The sequence below is a fragment of the Perissodus microlepis genome, chromosome 2, assembly GCF_051167445.1.
Source record: "Perissodus microlepis isolate ML-2025 ecotype Zambia chromosome 2, ASM5116744v1, whole genome shotgun sequence".
Classification (NCBI taxonomy): domain Eukaryota; kingdom Metazoa; phylum Chordata; class Actinopteri; order Cichliformes; family Cichlidae; genus Perissodus; species Perissodus microlepis.
Genome location: NC_140462.1, coordinates 20026905 through 20050901, shown reverse-complemented (window position 1 = coordinate 20050901; position 23997 = coordinate 20026905). Strand labels below are relative to the sequence as shown.

The window sequence follows — 23997 nt, the reverse complement described above, 5'->3', positions numbered from 1 at the left end:
AAGGAGGAAGAAGAGCAGGAGGAAGAGACAAGACTGGAGGATGGCCAGTGGAGATCTAAAAATGGAGAAATCATGTGGCAATCCACACATGAAGAGGTCCTGCCATTTTTTCCTCCTCCCATTTTAACCCCAGGACCAACCCATTATGCAATTCGTAGGATCAGCAGCCCTGTGAGCACTTTCCATCTTTTTTTTTGCAGAGGACATTATGCAGCTAATCCTGCATTTCACCAACCTGCAGGGCAACAGGTCAGTAAAAGACTGGAAGGACATAGATGAGGAGGAGTTGCAGGCTTACATGGGGCTTGTGATGCTGGCTGGCCTGTACAGGTCTCAACATGAAACGACAACAAGCCTGTGGGATGGGGAGACAGGGCTCTTCTGTTTCCTGCTACCATGTCAAAAAAAAGATTTGAGCAAATTAATCGGGCAGTAAGATTCGATGATCGTCTCTCCCGTCCAGGTCGCTACAGGGGGGACAAGGCTGTGGTTTCCTACATCCCCAAGTAAAGAAAAAATGTTGTCTTATTGAGCACCAGGCACCGTGAGCTACAAGTCCAGGACTCTGGGAAGAGAAAGCCCCACATCATCCTGGATTATAACAAATGCAAAGGGGCTGTGGATCATCTGGACCAGGTAAGCACAATTATAAGTCATTTATTTGCCAAATTGTTTACCGTTTCTCATTGTTATAACTGATAAAGTCAGATGATGTGATTATGATAGTTTTGATATGAGATGATAGTTTTAGACTATGATAGTTTTGATAGTTACAGTAAGGAGGGGGGGTATAGTTTGACGCCCACAGGCGGGAAGAATCTCTTGCTTATGGCTGTATAAATCTATTCATGTCACCTGATCATTTCTTTTTGTTTTGCAGATTTGTGGCAACTACTCCTGCCGTAGGAGGACACGTAGGTGGCCCATGTGTCTGTTCTACCACATGATCGAGGTAAGCTGCTATAATGCTTTCATTCAAGACAGCTGTAACTTTTGATAGAAGACGCACATACACATATTTATGGCTTTATCTTATAAAATTCGATATCCCCGTGTTGAGCAAACAGGTTTTGCAGCTGTTTGAGCTAAGAGTTTCAAGTTATTCACAAAATAAAAAGCTATACTTTGTTTCGGGCGATAACTCCATTCAAATGCATGTAATAGTCAGAAACGCACTGTCTTGGCGAAATAAAGCCTTTTTGTAAAACTTCATGGAGATACATGTAACTTTTGATAGAAGGCTCAGACACACATATTTATGGCTTTATCTTATAGAATTCTATATCTCCGTGTTGAGCATACAGGTTTTGCAGCTGTTTGAGCTAAGAGTTTCAAGTTATTCACAAAATAAAAAGCTATACTTTGTTTCGTGCGAGAACTCCATTCAAATGCATGTAATAGTCAGAAACACACTGTATTGGCGAAATAAGGTGTTTTTATACAGCTTCATGAAGTTAGCTGTAACTTTTGATAGAAGGCTCAGATATGCGTATTTATGGCTTTATCTTATAGAATTCAATATCCCCGTGCTGAGTTGTCTATCAACAGTTAAGGCTAACTTCATGAAGTCGTAAGAAAACACTTTATTTCGTCAAGACAGTGCGTTTCTTACGATTGACATGCATTTGAAAGGGGAAGTCGGCCGAAATAAAGTAAAGGTTTTCATTATGTGAATAACTCGAAAATCTTAGCTCAAACAGCTGCAAAACCTATTTCACCAGCACGCAGATGCTGAATTCTATAGGATTATGCCATAAATATATGTGTCTGAGCCTTCTATCAAAAGTTACAGCTAACGTCTTGAAGTTGTACCAAAAGGCTTTATTTCGCCGAGACAGTGCGTTTCTGACTATTACATGCATTTGAATGGAGTTCTCGCACGAAACAAAGTATAGGTTTTCATTATGTGAATAACTTGAAAATCTTAGATCAAACAGCTTTAAAACCTGTCTGCTCAACACGGGGATATTGAATTCTATGAGATAAAACCATAAATATGTGTGTCTGAGCCTTCTATCAAAAGTTACATGTAACTTCATGAAGTTGTACAAAAACACTTTATTTCGCCAAGACAGTGCGTTTCTGACTGTTACATGCATTTGAATGGAGTTCTCGCACGAAACAAAGTATAGGTTTTCATTATATGAATAACTTGAAAATCTTAGCTCAAACAGCTTTAAAACCTGTTTGCTCAACACGGGGATATAGAATTCTAAAAGATAAAGCCAAAAATAAGTATATCTGAGCCTTCTATCAAAAGTTACAGCTAACTTCATGAAGTTGTACAAAAGGGCTTTATTTCGCCGAGACAGTGCGTTTCTGACTGTTACATGCATTTGAATGGAGTTCTCGCCCGACACAAAGTATAGGTTTTCATTTTGTGAATAACTTGAAAATCTTAGCTCAAACAGCTTTAAAACCTGTCTGGTCAACACGGGAATGTTGAATTCTATGAGATAAAGCCATAAATACGTATATCAGAGCTTTCTATCTAAAGTTACAGCTAACTTCATGAAGTTGTACAAAAAGGCTTTATTTCGCCGAGACAGTGCGTTTCTGACTATTACATGCATTTGAATGGAGTTCTCGCACGACAGAAAGTATAGGTTTTCATTTTGTGAATAACTTGAAAATCTTAGCTCAAACAGCTGCAAAACCTATTTCCCCAGCACGGAGATGCTGAATTCTATAAGGCAAAGCCATAAGTTATAGCTATGTTTATGAAGTTGTACAAAAAGGCTTTATTTCGCCAAGACAGTGCGTTTCTCGCTATTACATGCATTTGAATGGAGTTCTCGCACGAAACAAAGTATAGGTTTTCATTATGTGAATAACTTGAAAATCTTAGCTCAAAAAGCTTTAAAACCTGTCTGCTCAACACGGGGATATTGAATTCTATGAGATAAAACCATAAATACTTATATCTGAGCCTTCTATCTAAAGTTACAGCTAACTTCATGAAGTTGTACAAAAAGGCTTTATTTCGCCGAGACAGTGCGTTTCTGACTATTACATGCATTTGAATGGAGTTCTCGCACGAAACAAAGTATAGGTTTTCATTATGTGAATAACTTGAAAATCTTAGCTCAAACACCTTTAAAACCTGTTTGCTCAAAACGGGGATATTGAATTCTATAAGATAAAGCCACAAATAAGTATATCTGAGCCTTCTATCAAAAGTTACATGTAACTTCATGAAGCTGTACAAAAACACTTTATTTCGCCGAGACAGTGCGTTTCTGACTATTACATGCATTTGAATGGAGATCTCGCACGAAACAAAGTATACGTTTTCATTATATGAATAACTTAAAAATCTTAGCTCAAACAGCTGCAAAAGCCATTTCCCCAGCACGCAGATGCTGAATTCTATAAGGCAAAGCCATGAATATGTGTGTCTGAGTCTTCTATCAAAAGTTACAGCTGTCTCTATGAAGTAGATGAAAAACGCTTTATTTCGCCAAGACAGTGCGTTTCTGACTATTACATGCATTTGAATGGAGTTCTCGCACGAAACAAAGTATAGGTTTTCATTATGTGAATAACTCGAAAATCTTAGCTCAAACAGCTTTAAAACCTGTTTGCTCAAAACGGGGATATTGAATTCGATAAGATGATGCCATGAATAAGTATAGCTGAGCCTTCTATCAAAAGTTACATGTAACTTCATGAAGTTGTACAAAAACACTTTATTTCGCCAAGACAGTGCGTTTCTGACTATTACATGCATTTGAATGGAGTTCTCGCACGAAACAAAGTATAGGTTTTCATCTTGTGAATAACTCGAAAATCTTAGCTCAAACAGCTTTAAAACCTGTCTGCTCAACACGGGGATATTGAATTCGATAAGATAAAGACCTAAATATGTGTGTCTGAGCCTTCTATCAAAAGTTACAGCTAACGTCTTGAAGTTGTACAAAAAGGCTTTATTTCGCCAAGACAGTCCGTTTCTGACTGTTACATGCATTTGAATGGAGTTCTCGCACGAAACAAAGTATAGGTTTTCATTATATGAATAACTTGAAAATCTTAGCTCAAACAGCTTTAAAACCTGTTTGCTCAACACGGGGATATAGAATTCTAAAAGATAAAGCCAAAAATAAGTATATCTGAGCCTTCTATCAAAAGTTACAGCTAACTTCATGAAGTTGTACAAAAAGGCTTTATTTCGCCGAGACAGTGCGTTTCTGACTGTTACATGCATTTGAATGGAGTTCTCGCACGAAACAAAGTATAGCTTTTTATTTTGTGAATAACTTGAAACTCTTAGCTCAAACAGCTGCAAAACCTGTATGCTCAACACGGAGATATAGAATTCTATAAGATAAAGCCATAAATATGTGTGTCTGAGCCTTCTATCAAAAGTTACATGTATCTTCATGAAGTTGTACAAAAACACTTTATTTCGCCAAGACAGTGCGTTTCTGACTGTTACATGCATTTGAATGGAGTTCTCGCACGAAACAAATTATACGTTTTCATTTTGTGAATAACTTGAAAATCTTAGCTCAAACAGCTGCAAAACCTATTTCCCCAGCACGCAGATGCTGAATTCTATAAGGCAAAGCCATAAATATATGTGTCTGAGGCTTCTATCAAAAGTTACATGTAACTTCATGAAGTTGTACAAAAACACTTTATTTCGCCAAGACAGTGCGTTTCTCGCTATTACATGCATTTGAATGGAGTTCTCGCCCGACACAAAGTATAGGTTTTCATTTTGTGAATAACTTGAAAATCTTAGCTCAAACAGCTGCAAAACCTATTTCCCCACCACGGAGATGCTGAATTCTATAAGGCAAAGCTATAAATTTGTGTGTCTTCGTCTTCTATCAAAAGCTACAGCTATCTCCATGAAGTTGATGGAAAAACGCTTTATTTCACCACGTTAGTGCGTTTCTCGCTGTTACATGCATTTGAAAGGAGATCTCGCACGAAACAAAGTATACGTTTTCATTATATGAATAACTTGAAAATCTTAGCTCAAACAGCTTTAAAACCTGTCTGGTCAACACGGGAATGTTGAATTCTATGAGATAAAGCCATAAATACGTATATCAGAGCTGTCTATCTAAAGTTACAGCTAACTTCATGAAGTTGTACAAAAAGGCTTTATTTCGCCGAGACAGTGCGTTTCTGACTATTACATGCATTTGAATGGAGTTCTCGCCCGACAGAAAGTATAGGTTTTCATTTTGTGAATAACTTGAAAATCTTAGCTCAAACAGCTGCAAAACCTATTTCCCCAGCACGGAGATGCTGAATTCTATAAGGCAAAGCCATAAGTTATAGCTATGTTTATGAAGTTGTACAAAAAGGCTTTATTTCGCCAAGACAGTGCGTTTCTCGCTATTACATGCATTTGAATGGAGTTCTCGCCCGACACAAAGTATAGGTTTTCATTTTGTGAATAACTTGAAAATCTTAGCTCAAACAGCTTTAAAACCTGTCTGGTCAACACGGGAATGTTGAATTCTATGAGATAAAGCCATAAATACGTATATCAGAGCTTTCTATCTAAAGTTACAGCTAACTTCATGAAGTTGTACAAAAAGGCTTTATTTAGCCGAGACAGTGCGTTTCTGACTATTACATGCATTTGAATGGAGTTCTCGCACGAAACAAAGTATAGGTTTTCATTATGTGAATAACTTGAAAATCTTAGCTCAAAAAGCTTTAAAACCTGTCTGCTCAACACGGGGATATTGAATTCTATGAGATAAAACCATAAATACGTATATCAGAGCTTTCTATCTAAAGTTACATGTAACTTCATGAAGTTGTACAAAAAGGCTTTATTTCGCCGAGACAGTGCGTTTCTGACTATTACATGCATTTGAATGGAGTTCTCGCCCGACAGAAAGTATAGGTTTTCATTTTGTGAATAACTTGAAAATCTTAGCTCAAACAGCTGCAAAACCTATTTCCCCAGCACGGAGATGCTGAATTCTATAAGGCAAAGCCATAAGTTATAGCTATGTTTATGAAGTTGTACAAAAAGGCTTTATTTCGCCGAGACAGTGCGTTTCTGACTATTACATGCATTTGAATCGAGTTCTCGCACGAAACAAAGTATAGGTTTTCATTATGTGAATAACTTGAAAATCTTAGCTCAAACACCTTTAAAACCTGTTTGCTCAACACGGGGATATTGAATTCTATAAGATAAAGCCACAAATAAGTATATCTGAGCCTTCTATCAAAAGTTACATGTAACTTCATGAAGCTGTACAAAAACACTTTATTTCGCCGAGACAGTGCGTTTCTGACTATTACATGCATTTGAATGGAGTTCTCGCACGAAACAAAGTATACGTTTTCATTATGTGAATAACTTGAAAATCTTAGCTCAAACAGCTGCAAAAGCCATTTCCCCAGCACGCAGATGCTGAATTCTATAAGGCAAAGCCATGAATATGTGTGTCTGAGTCTTCTATCAAAAGTTACAGCTGTCTCTATGAAGTAGATGAAAAACGCTTTATTTCGCCAAGACAGTGCGTTTCTGACTATTACATGCATTTGAATGGAGTTCTCGCACGAAACAAAGTATAGGTTTTCATCTTGTGAATAACTTGAAAATCTTAGCTCAAACAGCTGCAAAACCTATTTCCCCACCACGGAGATGCTGAATTCTATAAGGCAAAGCTATAAATTTGTGTGTCTTCGTCTTCTATCAAAAGCTACAGCTATCTCCATGAAGTTGATGGAAAAACGCTTTATTTCACCACGTTAGTGCGTTTCTCGCTATTACATGCATTTGAAAGGAGATCTCGCACGAAACAAAGTATACGTTTTCATTATATGAATAACTCGAAAATCTTAGCTCAAACAGCTTTAAAACCTGTCTGCTCAACACGGGGATATTGAATTCTATGAGATAAAACCATAAATATGTGTGTCTGAGCCTTCTATCAAAAGTTACATGTAACTTCATGAAGTTGTACAAAAAGGCTTTATTTCGCCGAGACAGTGCGTTTCTGACTGTTACATGCATTTGAATGGAGTTCTCGCACGAAACAAAGTATAGGTTTTCATTTTGTGAATAACTTGAAAATCTTAGCTCAAAAAGCTTTAAAACCTGTCTGCTCAACATGGGAATGTTGAATTCTATGAGATAAAGCCATAAATACGTATATCAGAGCTTTCTATCTAAAGTTACAGCTAACTTCATGAAGTTGTACAAAAAGGCTTTATTTAGCCGAGACAGTGCGTTTCTGACTATTACATGCATTTGAATGGAGTTCTCGCACGAAACAAAGTATAGGTTTTCATTATGTGAATAACTTGAAAATCTTAGCTCAAAAAGCTTTAAAACCTGTCTGCTCAACACGGGGATATTGAATTCTATGAGATAAAACCATAAATACTTATATCTGAGCCTTCTATCTAAAGTTACAGCTAACTTCATGAAGTTGTACAAAAAGGCTTTATTTCGCCGAGACAGTGCGTTTCTGACTATTACATGCATTTGAATGGAGTTCTCGCACGAAACAAAGTATAGGTTTTCATTATGTGAATAACTTGAAAATCTTAGCTCAAACACCTTTAAAACCTGTTTGCTCAACACGGGGATATTGAATTCTATAAGATAAAGCCACAAATAAGTATATCTGAGCCTTCTATCAAAAGTTACATGTAACTTCATGAAGCTGTACAAAAACACTTTATTTCGCCGAGACAGTGCGTTTCTGACTATTACATGCATTTGAATGGAGTTCTCGCACGAAACAAAGTATACGTTTTCATTATGTGAATAACTTGAAAATCTTAGCTCAAACAGCTGCAAAACCTATTTCCCCATTACGCAGATGCTGAATTCTATAAGGCAAAGCCATGAATATGTGTGTCTGAGTCTTCTATCAAAAGTTACAGCTGTCTCTATGAAGTTGATGAAAAACGCTTTATTTTGCCAAGACAGTGCGTTTCTGACTATTACATGCATTTAAATGGAGTTCTCGCACGAAACAAAGTATAGGTTTTCATTATGTGAATAACTTGAAAATCTTAGATCAAACAGCTTTAAAACCTGTCTGGTCAACACGGGAATGTTGAATTCAATAAGATAAAACCATGAATACTTATATCAGAGCTTTCTATCTAAAGTTACAGCTAACTTCATGAAGTTGTACAAAAAGGCTTTATTTCGCCAAGACAGTGCGTTTCTGACTATTACATGCATTTGAATGGAGTTCTCGCACGAAACAAAGTATAGGTTTTCATCTTGTGAATAACTCGAAAATCTTAGCTCAAACAGCTTTAAAACCTGTCTGCTCAACACGGGGATATTGAATTCGATAAGATAAAGACCTAAATATGTGTGTCTGAGCCTTCTATCAAAAGTTACAGCTGTCTCTATGAAGTAGATGAAAAACGCTTTATTTCGCCAAGACAGTGCGTTTCTGACTGTTACATGCATTTGAATGGAGTTCTCGCACGAAACAAAGTATAGGTTTTCATTATGTGAATAACTTGAAAATCTTAGCTCAAACAGCTTTAAAACCTGTTTGCTCAACACGGGAATGTTGAATTCGATAAGATAAAGCCATAAATAAGTATAGCTGAGCCTTCTATCAAAAGTTACATGTAACTTCATGAAGTTGTACAAAAACACTTTATTTCGTCAAGACAGTGCGTTTCTGACTGTTACGTGCATTTGAATGGAGTTCTCGCACGAAACAAAGTATAGGTTTTCATTATGTGAATTACTTGAAAAGCTTAGCTCAAACAGCTGCAAAACCTATTTCCACAGCACGTAGATGCTGAATTCTATAAGGCAAAGCCATAAGTTATAGCTATGTTTATGAAGTTGTACAAAAACACTTTATTTCGCCAAGACAGTGCGTTTCTCGCTATTACATGCATTTGAATGGAGTTCTCGCCCGACACAAAGTATAGGTTTTCATTTTGTGAATAACTTGAAAATCTTAGCTCAAACAGCTGCAAAACCTATTTCCCCAGCACGGAGATGCTGAATTCTATAAGGCAAAGCTATAAATTTGTGTGTCTTCGTCTTCTATCAAAAGTTACAGCTATCTCCATGAAGTTGATGGAAAAACGCTTTATTTCACCACGTTAGTGCGTTTCTCGCTATTACATGCATTTGAAAGGAGATCTCGCACGAAACAAAGTATACGTTTTCATTATATGAATAACTTAAAAATCTTAGCTCAAACAGCTTTAAAACCTGTCTGCTCAACACGGGGATATTGAATTCTATGAGATAAAACCATAAATATGTGTGTCTGAGCCTTCTATCAAAAGTTACATGTAACTTCATGAAGTTGTACAAAAACACTTTATTTCGCCAAGACAGTGCGTTTCTGACTGTTACATGCATTTGAATGGAGTTCTCGCACGAAACAAAGTATAGGTTTTCATTATATGAATAACTTGAAAATCTTAGCTCAAACAGCTTTAAAACCTGTTTGCTCAACACGGGGATATAGAATTCTAAAAGATAAAGCCAAAAATAAGTATATCTGAGCCTTCTATCAAAAGTTACAGCTAACTTCATGAAGTTGTACAAAAAGGCTTTATTTCGCCGAGACAGTGCGTTTCTGACTGTTACATGCATTTGAATGGAGTTCTCGCACGAAACAAAGTATAGCTTTTTATTTTGTGAATAACTTGAAACTCTTAGCTCAAACAGCTGCAAAACCTATTTCCCCAGCACGCAGATGCTGAATTCTATAAGGCAAAGCCATAAATATATGTGTCTGAGGCTTCTATCAAAAGTTACATGTAACTTCATGAAGTTGTACAAAAACACTTTATTTCGCCAAGACAGTGCGTTTCTCGCTATTACATGCATTTGAATGGAGTTCTCGCCCGACACAAAGTATAGGTTTTCATTTTGTGAATAACTTGAAAATCTTAGCTCAAACAGCTGCAAAACCTATTTCCCCACCACGGAGATGCTGAATTCTATAAGGCAAAGCTATAAATTTGTGTGTCTTCGTCTTCTATCAAAAGCTACAGCTATCTCCATGAAGTTGATGGAAAAACGCTTTATTTCACCACGTTAGTGCGTTTCTCGCTGTTACATGCATTTGAAAGGAGATCTCGCACGAAACAAAGTATACGTTTTCATTATATGAATAACTTGAAAATCTTAGCTCAAACAGCTTTAAAACCTGTCTGGTCAACACGGGAATGTTGAATTCTATGAGATAAAGCCATAAATACGTATATCAGAGCTGTCTATCTAAAGTTACAGCTAACTTCATGAAGTTGTACAAAAAGGCTTTATTTCGCCGAGACAGTGCGTTTCTGACTATTACATGCATTTGAATGGAGTTCTCGCCCGACAGAAAGTATAGGTTTTCATTTTGTGAATAACTTGAAAATCTTAGCTCAAACAGCTGCAAAACCTATTTCCCCAGCACGGAGATGCTGAATTCTATAAGGCAAAGCCATAAGTTATAGCTATGTTTATGAAGTTGTACAAAAAGGCTTTATTTCGCCAAGACAGTGCGTTTCTCGCTATTACATGCATTTGAATGGAGTTCTCGCCCGACACAAAGTATAGGTTTTCATTTTGTGAATAACTTGAAAATCTTAGCTCAAACAGCTTTAAAACCTGTCTGGTCAACACGGGAATGTTGAATTATATGAGATAAAGCCATAAATACGTATATCAGAGCTTTCTATCTAAAGTTACAGCTAACTTCATGAAGTTGTACAAAAAGGCTTTATTTAGCCGAGACAGTGCGTTTCTGACTATTACATGCATTTGAATGGAGTTCTCGCACGAAACAAAGTATAGGTTTTCATTATGTGAATAACTTGAAAATCTTAGCTCAAAAAGCTTTAAAACCTGTCTGCTCAACACGGGGATATTGAATTCTATGAGATAAAACCATAAATACGTATATCAGAGCTTTCTATCTAAAGTTACAGCTAACTTCATGAAGTTGTACAAAAAGGCTTTATTTCGCCGAGACAGTGCGTTTCTGACTATTACATGCATTTGAATGGAGTTCTCGCACGAAACAAAGTATACGTTTTCATTATGTGAATAACTTGAAAATCTTAGCTCAAACAGCTTTAAAACCTGTTTGCTCAACACGGGAATGTTGAATTCTATGAGATAAACCCATAAATACGTATATCAGAGCTTTCTATCTAAAGTTACAGCTAACTTAATGAAGTTGTACAAAAAGGCTTTATTTCGCCGAGACAGTGCGTTTCTGACTATTACATGCATTTGAATGGAGTTCTCGCCCGACAGAAAGTATAGGTTTTCATTTTGTGAATAACTTGAAAATCTTAGCTCAAACAGCTGCAAAACCTATTTCCCCAGCACGGAGATGCTGAATTCTATAAGGCAAAGCCATAAGTTATAGCTATGTTTATGAAGTTGTACAAAAAGGCTTTATTTCGCCAAGACAGTGCGTTTCTCGCTATTACATGCATTTGAATGGAGTTCTCGCCCGACACAAAGTATAGGTTTTCATTTTGTGAATAACTTGAAAATCTTAGCTCAAAAAGCTTTAAAACCTGTCTGCTCAACACGGGGATATTGAATTCTATAAGATAAAACCATAAATACTTATATCTGAGCCTTCTATCTAAAGTTACAGCTAACTTCATGAAGTTGTACAAAAAGGCTTTATTTCGCCGAGACTGTGCGTTTCTGACTATTACATGCATTTGAATCGAGTTCTCGCACGAAACAAAGTATAGGTTTTCATTATGTGAATAACTTGAAAATCTTAGCTCAAACACCTTTAAAACCTGTTTGCTCAACACTTGGATATTGAATTCTATAAGATAAAGCCACAAATAAGTATATCTGAGCCTTCTATCAAAAGTTACATGTAACTTCATGAAGCTGTACAAAAACACTTTATTTCGCCGAGACAGTGCGTTTCTGACTATTACATGCATTTGAATGGAGTTCTCGCACGAAACAAAGTATACGTTTTCATTATGTGAATAACTTGAAAATCTTAGCTCAAACAGCTGCAAAAGCCATTTCCCCAGCACGCAGATGCTGAATTCTATAAGGCAAAGCCATGAATATGTGTGTCTTCGTCTTCTATCAAAAGCTACAGCTATCTCCATGAAGTTGATGGAAAAACGCTTTATTTCACCACGTTAGTGCGTTTCTCGCTATTACATGCATTTGAAAGGAGATCTCGCACGAAACAAAGTATACGTTTTCATTATATGAATAACTCGAAAATCTTAGCTCAAACAGCTTTAAAACCTGTCTGCTCAACACGGGGATATTGAATTCTATGAGATAAAACCATAAATATGTGTGTCTGAGCCTTCTATCAAAAGTTACATGTAACTTCATGAAGTTGTACAAAAAGGCTTTATTTCGCCGAGACAGTGCGTTTCTGACTATTACATGCATTTGAATGGAGTTCTCGCACGAAACAAAGTATAGGTTTTCATTATGTGAATAACTTGAAAATCTTAGCTCAAACACCTTTAAAACCTGTTTGCTCAACACGGGGATATTGAATTCTATAAGATAAAGCCACAAATAAGTATATCTGAGCCTTCTATCAAAAGTTACATGTAACTTCATGAAGCTGTACAAAAACACTTTATTTCGCCGAGACAGTGCGTTTCTGACTATTACATGCATTTGAATGGAGTTCTCGCACGAAACAAAGTATACGTTTTCATTATGTGAATAACTTGAAAATCTTAGCTCAAACAGCTGCAAAACCTATTTCCCCATTACGCAGATGCTGAATTCTATAAGGCAAAGCCATGAATATGTGTGTCTGAGTCTTCTATCAAAAGTTACAGCTGTCTCTATGAAGTTGATGAAAAACGCTTTATTTTGCCAAGACAGTGCGTTTCTGACTATTACATGCATTTAAATGGAGTTCTCGCACGAAACAAAGTATAGGTTTTCATTATGTGAATAACTTGAAAATCTTAGATCAAACAGCTTTAAAACCTGTCTGGTCAACACGGGAATGTTGAATTCAATAAGATAAAACCATGAATACTTATATCAGAGCTTTCTATCTAAAGTTACAGCTAACTTCATGAAGTTGTACAAAAAGGCTTTATTTCGCCAAGACAGTGCGTTTCTGACTGTTACATGCATTTGAATGGAGTTCTCGCACGAAACAAAGTATACGTTTTCATTATGTGAATAACTTGAAAATCTTAGCTCAAACACATTTAAAACCTGTTTGCTCAACACGGGGATATTGAATTCTATAAGATAAAGCCACAAATAAGTATATCTGAGCCTTCTATCAAAAGTTACATGTAACTTCATGAAGCTGTACAAAAAGGCTTTATTTCGCCGAGACAGTGCGTTTCTGACTATTACATGCATTTGAATGGAGTTCTCGCACGAAACAAAGTATACGTTTTCATTATGTGAATTACTTGAAAAGCTTAGCTCAAAAAGCTGCAAAACCTATTTCCACAGCACGTAGATGCTGAATTCTATAAGGCAAAGCCATAAGTTATAGCTATGTTTATGAAGTTGTACAAAAACACTTTATTTCGCCAAGACAGTGCGTTTCTCGCTATTACATGCATTTGAATGGAGTTCTCGCCCGACACAAAGTATAGGTTTTCATTTTGTGAATAACTTGAAAATCTTAGCTCAAACAGCTTTAAAACCTGTCTGGTCAACACGGGAATGTTGAATTCTATGAGATAAAGCCATAAATACGTATATCAGAGCTTTCTATCTAAAGTTACAGCTAACTTCATGAAGTTGTACAAAAAGGCTTTATTTCGCCGAGACAGTGCGTTTCTGACTATTACATGCATTTGAATGGAGTTCTCGCCCGACAGAAAGTATAGGTTTTCATTTTGTGAATAACTTGAAAATCTTAGCTCAAACAGCTGCAAAACCTATTTCCCCAGCACGGAGATGCTGAATTCTATAAGGCAAAGCCATAAGTTATAGCTATGTTTATGAAGTTGTACAAAAAGGCTTTATTTCGCCAAGACAGTGCGTTTCTCGCTATTACATGCATTTGAATGGAGTTCTCGCCCGACACAAAGTATAGGTTTTCATTATGTGAATAACTTGAAAATCTTAGCTCAAAAAGCTTTAAAACCTGTTTGCTCAACACGGGGATATTGAATTCTATAAGATAAAGCCACAAATAAGTATATCTGAGCCTTCTATCAACAGTTACATGTAACTTCATGAAGCTGTACAAAAACACTTTATTTCGCCGAGACAGTGCGTTTCTGACTATTACATGCATTTGAATGGAGTTCTCGCACGAAACAAAGTATACGTTTTCATTATGTGAATAACTTGAAAATCTTAGCTCAAACAGCTGCAAAAGCTATTTCCCCATTACGCAGATGCTGAATTCTATAAGGCAAAGCCATGAATATGTGTGTCTGAGTCTTCTATCAAAAGTTACAGCTGTCTCTATGAAGTAGATGAAAAACGCTTTATTTCGCCAAGACAGTGCGTTTCTGACTATTACATGCATTTAAATGGAGTTCTCGCACGAAACAAAGTATAGGTTTTCATTATGTGAATAACCTGAAAATCTTAGATCAAACAGCTTTAAAACCTGTCTGGTCAACACGGGAATGTTGAATTCTATAAGATAAAACCATGAATACTTATATCAGAGCTTTCTATCTAAAGTTACAGCTAACTTCATGAAGTTGTACAAAAAGGCTTTATTTCGCCAAGACAGTGCGTTTCTGACTGTTACATGCATTTGAATGGAGTTCTCGCACGAAACAAAGTATACGTTTTCATTATGTGAATAACTTGAAAATCTTAGCTCAAACACCTTTAAAACCTGTTTGCTCAACACGGGGATATTGAATTCTATAAGATAAAGCCACAAATAAGTATATCTGAGCCTTCTATCAAAAGTTACATGTAACTTCATGAAGCTGTACAAAAAGGCTTTATTTCGCCGAGACAGTGCGTTTCTGACTATTACATGCATTTGAATGGAGTTCTCGCACGAAACAAAGTATACGTTTTCATTATGTGAATAACTTGAAAATCTTAGCTCAAACAGCTGCAAAACCCATTTTCCCAGCACGCAGATGCTGAATTCTATAAGGCAAAGCCATGAATATGTGTGTCTGAGTCTTCTATCAAAAGTTACAGCTGTCTCTATGAAGTAGATGAAAAACGCTTTATTTCGCCAAGACAGTGCGTTTCTGACTGTTACATGCATTTGAATGGAGTTCTCGCACGAAACAAAGTATAGGTTTTCATTATGTGAATAACTTTAAAATCTTAGCTCAAACAGCTTTAAAACCTGTTTGCTCAACACGGGGATATTGAATTCTATGAGATAAAACCATAAATATGTGTGTCTGAGCCTTCTATCAAAAGTTACATGTAACTTCATGAAGCTGTACAAAAAGGCTTTATTTCGCCAAGAAAGTGCGTTTCTGAGTGTTACATGCATTTGAATGGAGTTCTCGCACGAAACAAAGTATACGTTTTCATTATGTGAATAACTTGAAAATCTTAGCTCAAACAGCTGCAAAACCCATTTCCCCAATACGCAGATGCTGAATTCTATAAGGCAAAGCTATGAATATGTGTGTCTGAGTCTTCTATCAAAAGTTACAGCTGTCTCTATGAAGTAGACGAAAAACGCTTTATTTCACCACGTTAGTGCGTTTCTGACTATTACATGCATTTGAATGGAGTTCTCGCACGAAACAAAGTATAGGTTTTCATTATGTGAATAACTCGAAAATCTTAGCTCAAACAGCTTTAAAACCTGTCTGCTCAACACGGGGATATTGAATTCGATAAGATAAAGACCTAAATATGTGTGTCTGAGCCTTCTATCAAAAGTTACAGCTAACGTCTTGAAGTTGTACAAAAAGGCTTTATTTCGCCAAGACAGTCCGTTTCTGACTGTTACATGCATTTGAATGGAGTTCTCGCACGAAAAAAAGTATAGGTTTTCATTATGGAATAACTTGAAAATCTTAGCTCAAACAGCTTTAAAACCTGTTTGCTCAACACGGGGATATTGAATTCTATGAGATAAAACCATAAATATGTGTGTCTGAGTCTTCTATCAAAAGTTACATGTAACTTCATGAAGTTGTACAAAAACACTTTATTTCGCCAAGACAGTGCGTTTCTGACTGTTACATGCATTTGAATGGAGTTCTCGCACGAAACAAATTATACGTTTTCATTATGTGAATAACTTGAAAATCTTAGCTCAAACAGCTGCAAAACCTATTTCCCCAGCACGCAGATGCTGAATTCTATAAGGCAAAGCCATAAATATATGTGTCTGAGGCTTCTATCAAAAGTTACATGTAACTTCATGAAGTTGTACAAAAAGGCTTTATTTCGCCAAGACAGTGCGTTTCTGACTGTTACATGCATTTGAATGGAGTTCTCGCACGAAACAAAGTATAGGTTTTCATCTTGTGAATAACTCGACAATCTTAGCTCAAACAGCTTTAAAACCTGTTTGTTCAACACGGGAATGTTGAATTCGATAAGATAAAGCCATAAATAAGTATATCTGAGTCTTCTATCAAAAGTTACATGTAACTTCATGAAGTTGTACAAAAACACTTTATTTCGCCAAGACAGTGCGTTTCTGACTGTTACATGCATTTGAATGGAGTTCTCGCACGAAACAAAGTATAGGTTTTCATTATGTGAATAACTTTAAAATCTTAGCTCAAACAGCTTTAAAACCTGTTTGCTCAACACGGGGATATTGAATTCTATGAGATAAAACCATAAATATGTGTGTCTGAGCCTTCTATCAAAAGTTACATGTAACTTAATGAAGCTGTACAAAAAGGCTTTATTTCGCCAAGAAAGTGCGTTTCTGAGTGTTACATGCATTTGAATGGAGTTCTCGCACGAAACAAAGTATACGTTTTCATTATGTGAATAACTTGAAAATCTTAGCTCAAACAGCTGCAAAACCCATTTCCCCAATACGCAGATGCTGAATTCTATAAGGCAAAGCTATGAATATGTGTGTCTGAGTCTTCTATCAAAAGTTACAGCTGTCTCTATGAAGTAGACGAAAAACGCTTCATTTCGCCAAGACAGTGCGTTTCTGACTATTACATGCATTTAAATGGAGTTCTCGCACGAAACAAAGTATAGGTTTTCATTATGTGAATAACTTGAAAATCTTAGCTCAAACAGCTTTAAAACCTGTTTGCTCAACACAGGGATATTGAATTCTACAAGATAAAGCCCTAAATAAGTATATCTGAGCCTTCTATCAAAAGTTACATGTAACTTCATGAAGTTGTAGAAAAAGGCTTTATTTCGCCGAGACAGTGCGTTTCTGACTGTTACATGCATTTGAAAGGAGTTCTCGCACGAAACAAAGTATAGGTTTTCATTATATGAATAACTTGAAAATCTTAGCTCAAACACCTTTATAACCTGTCTGCTCAAGACGGGGATATTGAATTCTATGAGATAAAACCATAAATATGTGTGTCTGAGCCTTCTATCAAAAGTTACATGTAACTTCATGAAGCTGTACAAAAACACTTTATTTCGCCAAGAAAGTGCGTTTCTGAGTGTTACATGCATTTGAATGGAGTTCTCGCACGAAACAAAGTATAGGTTTTCATCTTGTGAATAACTCGAAAATCTTAGCTCAAACAGCTTTAAAACCTGTCTGCTCAACACGGGGATATTGAATTCGATAAGATAAAGACCTAAATATGTGTGTCTGAGCCTTCTATCAAAAGTTACAGCTAACGTCTTGAAGTTGTACAAAAAGGCTTTATTTCGCCAAGACAGTCCGTTTCTGACTATTACATGCATTTGAATGGAGTTCTCGCACGAAAAAAAGTATAGGTTTTCATTATGGAATAACTTGAAAATCTTAGCTCAAACCGCTTTAAAACCTGTCTGCTCAACACGGGGATATTGAATTCTATGAGATAAAACCATAAATATGTGTGTCTGAGTCTTCTATCAAAAGTTACATGTAACTTCATGAAGTTGTACAAAAACACTTTATTTCGCCAAGACAGTGCGTTTCTGACTGTTACATGCATTTGAATGGAGTTCTCGCACGAAACAAATTATACGTTTTCATTATGTGAATAACTTGAAAATCTTAGCTCAAACAGCTGCAAAACCTATTTCCCCAGCACGCAGATGCTGAATTCTATAAGGCAAAGCCATAAATATATGTGTCTGAGGCTTCTATCAAAAGTTACATGTAACTTCATGAAGTTGTACAAAAAGGCTTTATTTCGCCAAGACAGTGCGTTTCTGACTGTTACATGCATTTGAATGGAGTTCTCGCACGAAACAAAGTATAGGTTTTCATCTTGTGAATAAGTCGACAATCTTAGCTCAAACAGCTTTAAAACATGTTTGCTCAAAACGGGGATATTGAATTCGATAAGATGATGCCATAAATAAGTATAGCTGAGCCTTCTATCAAAAGTTACATGTAACTTCATGAAGTTGTACAAAAACACTTTATTTCGCCAAGACAGTGCGTTTCTGACTATTACATGCATTTGAATGGAGTTCTCGCACGAAACAAAGTATAGGTTTTCATCTTGTGAATAACTCGAAAATCTTAGCTCAAACAGCTTTAAAACCTGCCTGCTCAACACGGGGATATTGAATTCTATGAGATAAAACCATAAGTAAGTATAGCTGAGCCTTCTATCAAAAGTTACATGTAACTTCATGAAGTTGTACAAAAACACTTTATTTCGTCAAGACAGTGCGTTTCTGACTGTTACATGCATTTGAATGGAGTTCTCGCACGAAACAAAGTATAGGTTTTCATTATGTGAATTACTTGAAAAGCTTAGCTCAAAAAGCTGCAAAACCTATTTCCACAGCACGTAGATGCTGAATTCTATAAGGCAAAGACATAAGTTATAGCTATGTTTATGAAGTTGTACAAAAACACTTTATTTCGCCAAGACAGTGCGTTTCTCGCTATTACATGCATTTGAATGGAGTTCTCGCCCGACACAAAGTATAGGTTTTCATTTTGTGAATAACTTGAAAATCTTAGCTCAAACAGCTGCAAAACCTATTTCCCCACCACGGAGATGCTGAATTCTATAAGGCAAAGCTATAAATTTGTGTGTCTTCGTCTTCTATCAAAAGCTACAGCTATCTCCATGAAGTTGATGGAAAAACGCTTTATTTCACCACGTTAGTGCGTTTCTCGCTATTACATGCATTTGAAAGGAGATCTCGCACGAAACAAAGTATACGTTTTCATTATATGAATAACTTGAAAATCTTAGCTCAAACAGCTTTAAAACCTGTCTGCTCAACACGGGGATATTGAATTATATGAGATAAAACCATAAATATGTGTGTCTGAGCCTTCTATCAAAAGTTACATGTAACTTCATGAAGTTGTACAAAAACACTTTATTTCGCCAAGACAGTGCGTTTCTGACTGTTACATGCATTTGAATGGAGTTCTCGCACGAAACAAAGTATAGGTTTTCATTATATGAATAACTTGAAAATCTTAGCTTAAACAGCTTTAAAACCTGTTTGCTCAACACGGGGATATAGAATTCTAAAAGATAAAGCCAAAAATAAGTATATCTGAGCCTTCTATCAAAAGTTACAGCTAACTTCATGAAGTTGTACAAAAAGGCTTTATTTCGCCGAGACAGTGCGTTTCTGACTGTTACATGCATTTAAATGGAGTTCTCGCCCGACACAAAGTATAGGTTTTCATTTTGTGAATAACTTGAAAATCTTAGCTCAAACAGCTTTAAAACCTGTCTGCTCAACACGGGAATGTTGAATTCTATGAGATAAAACCATAAATACTTATATCTGAGCCTTCTATCTAAAGTTACAGCTAACTTCATGAAGTTGTACAAAAAGGCTTTATTTAGCCGAGACAGTGCGTTTCTGACTATTACATGCATTTGAATGGAGTTCTCGCACGAAACAAAGTATAGGTTTTCATTATGTGAATAACTTGAAAATCTTAGCTCAAAAAGCTTTAAAACCTGTCTGCTCAACACGGGGATATTGAATTCTATGAGATAAAACCATAAATACTTATATCTGAGCCTTCTATCTAAAGTTACAGCTAACTTCATGAAGTTGTACAAAAAGGCTTTATTTCGCCGAGACAGTGCGTTTCTGACTATTACATGCATTTGAATGGAGTTCTCGCACGAAACAAAGTATAGGTTTTCATTATGTGAATAACTTGAAAATCTTAGCTCAAACACCTTTAAAACCTGTTTGCTCAACACGGGGATATTGAATTCTATAAGATAAAGCCACAAATAAGTATATCTGAGCCTTCTATCAAAAGTTACATGTAACTTCATGATGCTGTACAAAAACACTTTATTTCGCCGAGACAGTGCGTTTCTGACTATTACATGCATTTGAATGGAGTTCTCGCACGAAACAAAGTATACGTTTTCATTATGTGAATAACTTGAAAATCTTAGCTCAAACAGCTGCAAAACCCATTTCCCCAATACGCAGATGCTGAATTCTATAAGGCAAAGCTATGAATATGTGTGTCTGAGTCTTCTATCAAAAGTTACAGCTGTCTCTATGAAGTAGACGAAAAACGCTTTATTTCGCCAAGACAGTGCGTTTCTGACTATTACATGCATTTAAATGGAGTTCTCGCACGAAACAAAGTATAGGTTTTCATTATGTGAATAACTTGAAAATCTTAGCTCAAACACCTTTAAAACCTGTTTGCTCAACACGGGGATATTGAATTCTATAAGATAAAGCCACAAATAAGTATATCTGAGCCTTCTATCAAAAGTTACATGTAACTTCATGAAGCTGTACAAAAAGGCTTTATTTCGCCGAGACAGTGCGTTTCTGACTATTACATGCATTTGAATGGAGTTCTCGCACGAAACAAAGCATACGTTTTCATTATGTGAATTACTTGAAAAGCTTAGCTCAAAAAGCTGCAAAACCTATTTCCACAGCACGTAGATGCTGAATTCTATAAGGCAAAGACATAAGTTATAGCTATGTTTATGAAGTTGTACAAAAACACTTTATTTCGCCAAGACAGTGCGTTTCTCGCTATTACATGCATTTGAATGGAGTTCTCGCCCGACACAAAGTATAGGTTTTCATTTTGTGAATAACTTGAAAATCTTAGCTCAAAAAGCTTTAAAACCTGTCTGCTCAACACGGGAATGTTGAATTCTATGACATAAAACCATAAATACGTATATCTGAGCCTTCTATCAAAAGTTACATGTAACTTCATGAAGTTGTACAAAAAGGCTTTATTTCGCCAAGACAGTGCGTTTCTGACTGTTACATGCATTTGAATGGAGTTCTCGCACGAAACAAAGTATAGGTTTTCATCTTGTGAATAACTCGAAAATCTTAGCTCAAACAGCTTTAAAACCTGTCTGCTCAACACGGGAATGTTGAATTCTATGAGATAAAACCATAAATATGTGTGTCTGAGCCTTCTATCAAAAGTTACATGTAACTTAATGAAGCTGTACAAAAAGGCCTTATTTCGCCAAGAAAGTGCGTTTCTGAGTGTTACATGCATTTGAATGGAGTTCTCGCACGAAACAAAGTATACGTTTTCATTATGTGAATAACTTGAAAATCTTAGCTCAAACAGCTGCAAAACCCATTTTCCCAGCACGCAGATGCTGAATTCTATAAGGCAAAGCCATGAATATGTGTGTCTGAGTCTTCTATCAAAAGTTACAGCTGTCTCTATGAAGTAGATGAAAAACGCTTTATTTCGCCAAGACAGTGCGTTTCTGACTGTTACATGCATTTGAATGGAGTTCTCGCACGAAACAAAGTATAGGTTTTCATTATGTGAATAACTTGAAAATCTTAGCTCAAACAGCTTTAAAACCTGTCTGCTCAACACCGGAATGTTAAATTCTATGAGATAAAACCATAAATACTTATATCTGAGCTTTCTATCAAAAGTTACATGTAACTTCATGAAGTTGTACAAAAAGGCTTTATTTCACCGAGACAGTGCGTTTCTGACTATTACATGCATTTGAATGGAGTTCTCGCACTAAACAAAGTATAGGTTTTCATTATGTGAATAACTTGAAAATCTTAGCTCAAACACCTTTAAAACCTGTTTGCTCAACACGGGGATATTGAATTCTATAAGCCACAAATAAGTATATCTGAGTCTTCTATCAAAAGTTACATGTAACTTCATGAAGCTGTACAAAAAGGCTTTATTTCGCCAAGACAGTGCGTTTCTGACTGTTACATGCATTTAAATGGAGTTCTCGCACGAAACAAAGTATAGGTTTTCATTATGTGAATAACTTGAAAATCTTAGCTCAAACAGCTTTAAAACCTGTTTGCTCAACACGGGGTTATTGAATTCTACAAGATAAAGCCCTAAATAAGTATATCTGAGCCTTCTATCAAAAGTTACATGTAACTTCATGAAGTTGTACAAAAAGGCTTTATTTCGCCGAGACAGTGCGTTTCTGACTGTTACATGCATTTGAATGGAGTTCTCGCACGAAACAAAGTATACGTTTTCATTATGTGAATAACTTGAAAATCTTAGCTCAAACAGCTGCAAAACCCATTTTCCCAGCAAGCAGATGCTGAATTCTATAAGGCAAAGCCATGAATATGTGTGTCTGAGTCTTCTATCAAAAGTTACAGCTGTCTCTATGAAGTAGATGAAAAACGCTTTATTTCGCCAAGACTGTGCGTTTCTGACTATTACATGCATTTGAATGGAGTTCTCGCACGAAACAAAGTATAGGTTTTCATCTTGTGAATAACTCGAAAATCTTAGCTCAAACAGCTTTAAAACCTGTCTGCTCAACACGGGGATATTAAATTCTATGAGATAAAACCATAAATACTTATATCTGAGCTTTCTATCTAAAGTTACAGCTAACTTCATGAAGTTGTACAAAAAGGCTTTATTTCGCTGAGACAGTGCGTTTCTGACTATTACATGCATTTGAATGGAGTTCTCGCACGAAACAAAGTATAGGTTTTCATTATGTGAATAACTTTAAAATCTTAGCTCAAACAGCTTTAAAACCTGTTTGCTCAACACGGGGATATTGAATTCTATAAAATAAAGCCATAAATAAGTATATCTGAGCCTTCTATCAAAAGTTACATGTAACTTCATGAAGTTGTACAAAAAGGCTTTATTTCGCCGAGACAGTGCGTTTCTGACTATTACATGCATTTGAATGGAGTTCTCGCACGAAACAAAGTATAGGTTTTCATTATGTGAATAACTTGAAAATCTTAGCTCAAACAGCTGCAAAACCCATTTCCCCAGCACGCAGATGCTGAATTCTATAAGGCAAAGCCATGAATATGTGTGTCTGAGTCTTCTATCAAAAGTTACAGCTGTCTCTATGAAGTAGATGAAAAAGGCTTTATTTCGCCAAGACAGTGCGTTTCTGACTGTTACATGCATTTGAATGGAGTTCTCGCACGAAAAAAAGTATAGGTTTTCATTATGTGAATAACTTTAAAATCTTAGCTCAAACAGCTTTAAAACCTGTCTGCTCAACACCGGAATGTTAAATTCTATGAGATAAAACCATAAATACTTATATCTGAGCTTTCTATCTAAAGTTACATGTAACTTCATGAAGTTGTACAAAAAGGCTTTATTTCACCGAGACAGTGCGTTTCTGACTATTACATGCATTTGAATGGAGTTCTCGCACTAAACAAAGTATAGGTTTTCATTATGTGAATAACTTGAAAATCGTAGCTCAAACAGCTTTAAAACCTGGTTGCTCAACACGGGGATATTGAATTCTACAAGATAAAGCCCTAAATAAGTATATCTGAGCCTTCTATCAAAAGTTACATGTAACTTCATGAAGTTGTACAAAAAGGCTTTATTTCGCCGAGACAGTGCGTTTCTGACTGTTACATGCATTTGAATGGAGTTCTCGCACGAAACAAAGTATAGGTTTTCATTATGTGAATAACTTGAAAATCTTAGCTCAAACCGCTTTAAAACCTGTTTGCTCAACACTTGGATATTGAATTGTATAAGATAAAGCCATAAATAAGTA

At 36.2% G+C, this 23997-nt stretch overlaps 1 long non-coding RNA gene across 6 annotated transcripts in view; it reads left to right on the top strand.

Moving 5' to 3' along the window:
• The first annotated feature begins 11 nt into the window (after nt 1–11).
• The window catches only part of LOC146392704 (uncharacterized), a 193463-nt gene continuing 169477 nt past the window's right edge, over nt 12–23997 (top strand). For 4 of the 6 annotated variants that reach the window (XR_014802651.1, XR_014802649.1, XR_014802641.1 and 1 more), the window contains exons 1-2: nt 12–636; nt 881–952. This is a non-coding gene — a long non-coding RNA (uncharacterized LOC146392704). The remainder of the gene's footprint in view (nt 637–880; nt 953–23997) is intronic. The other 2 variants (XR_014802650.1, XR_014802654.1) reach the window with 2 other exon arrangements.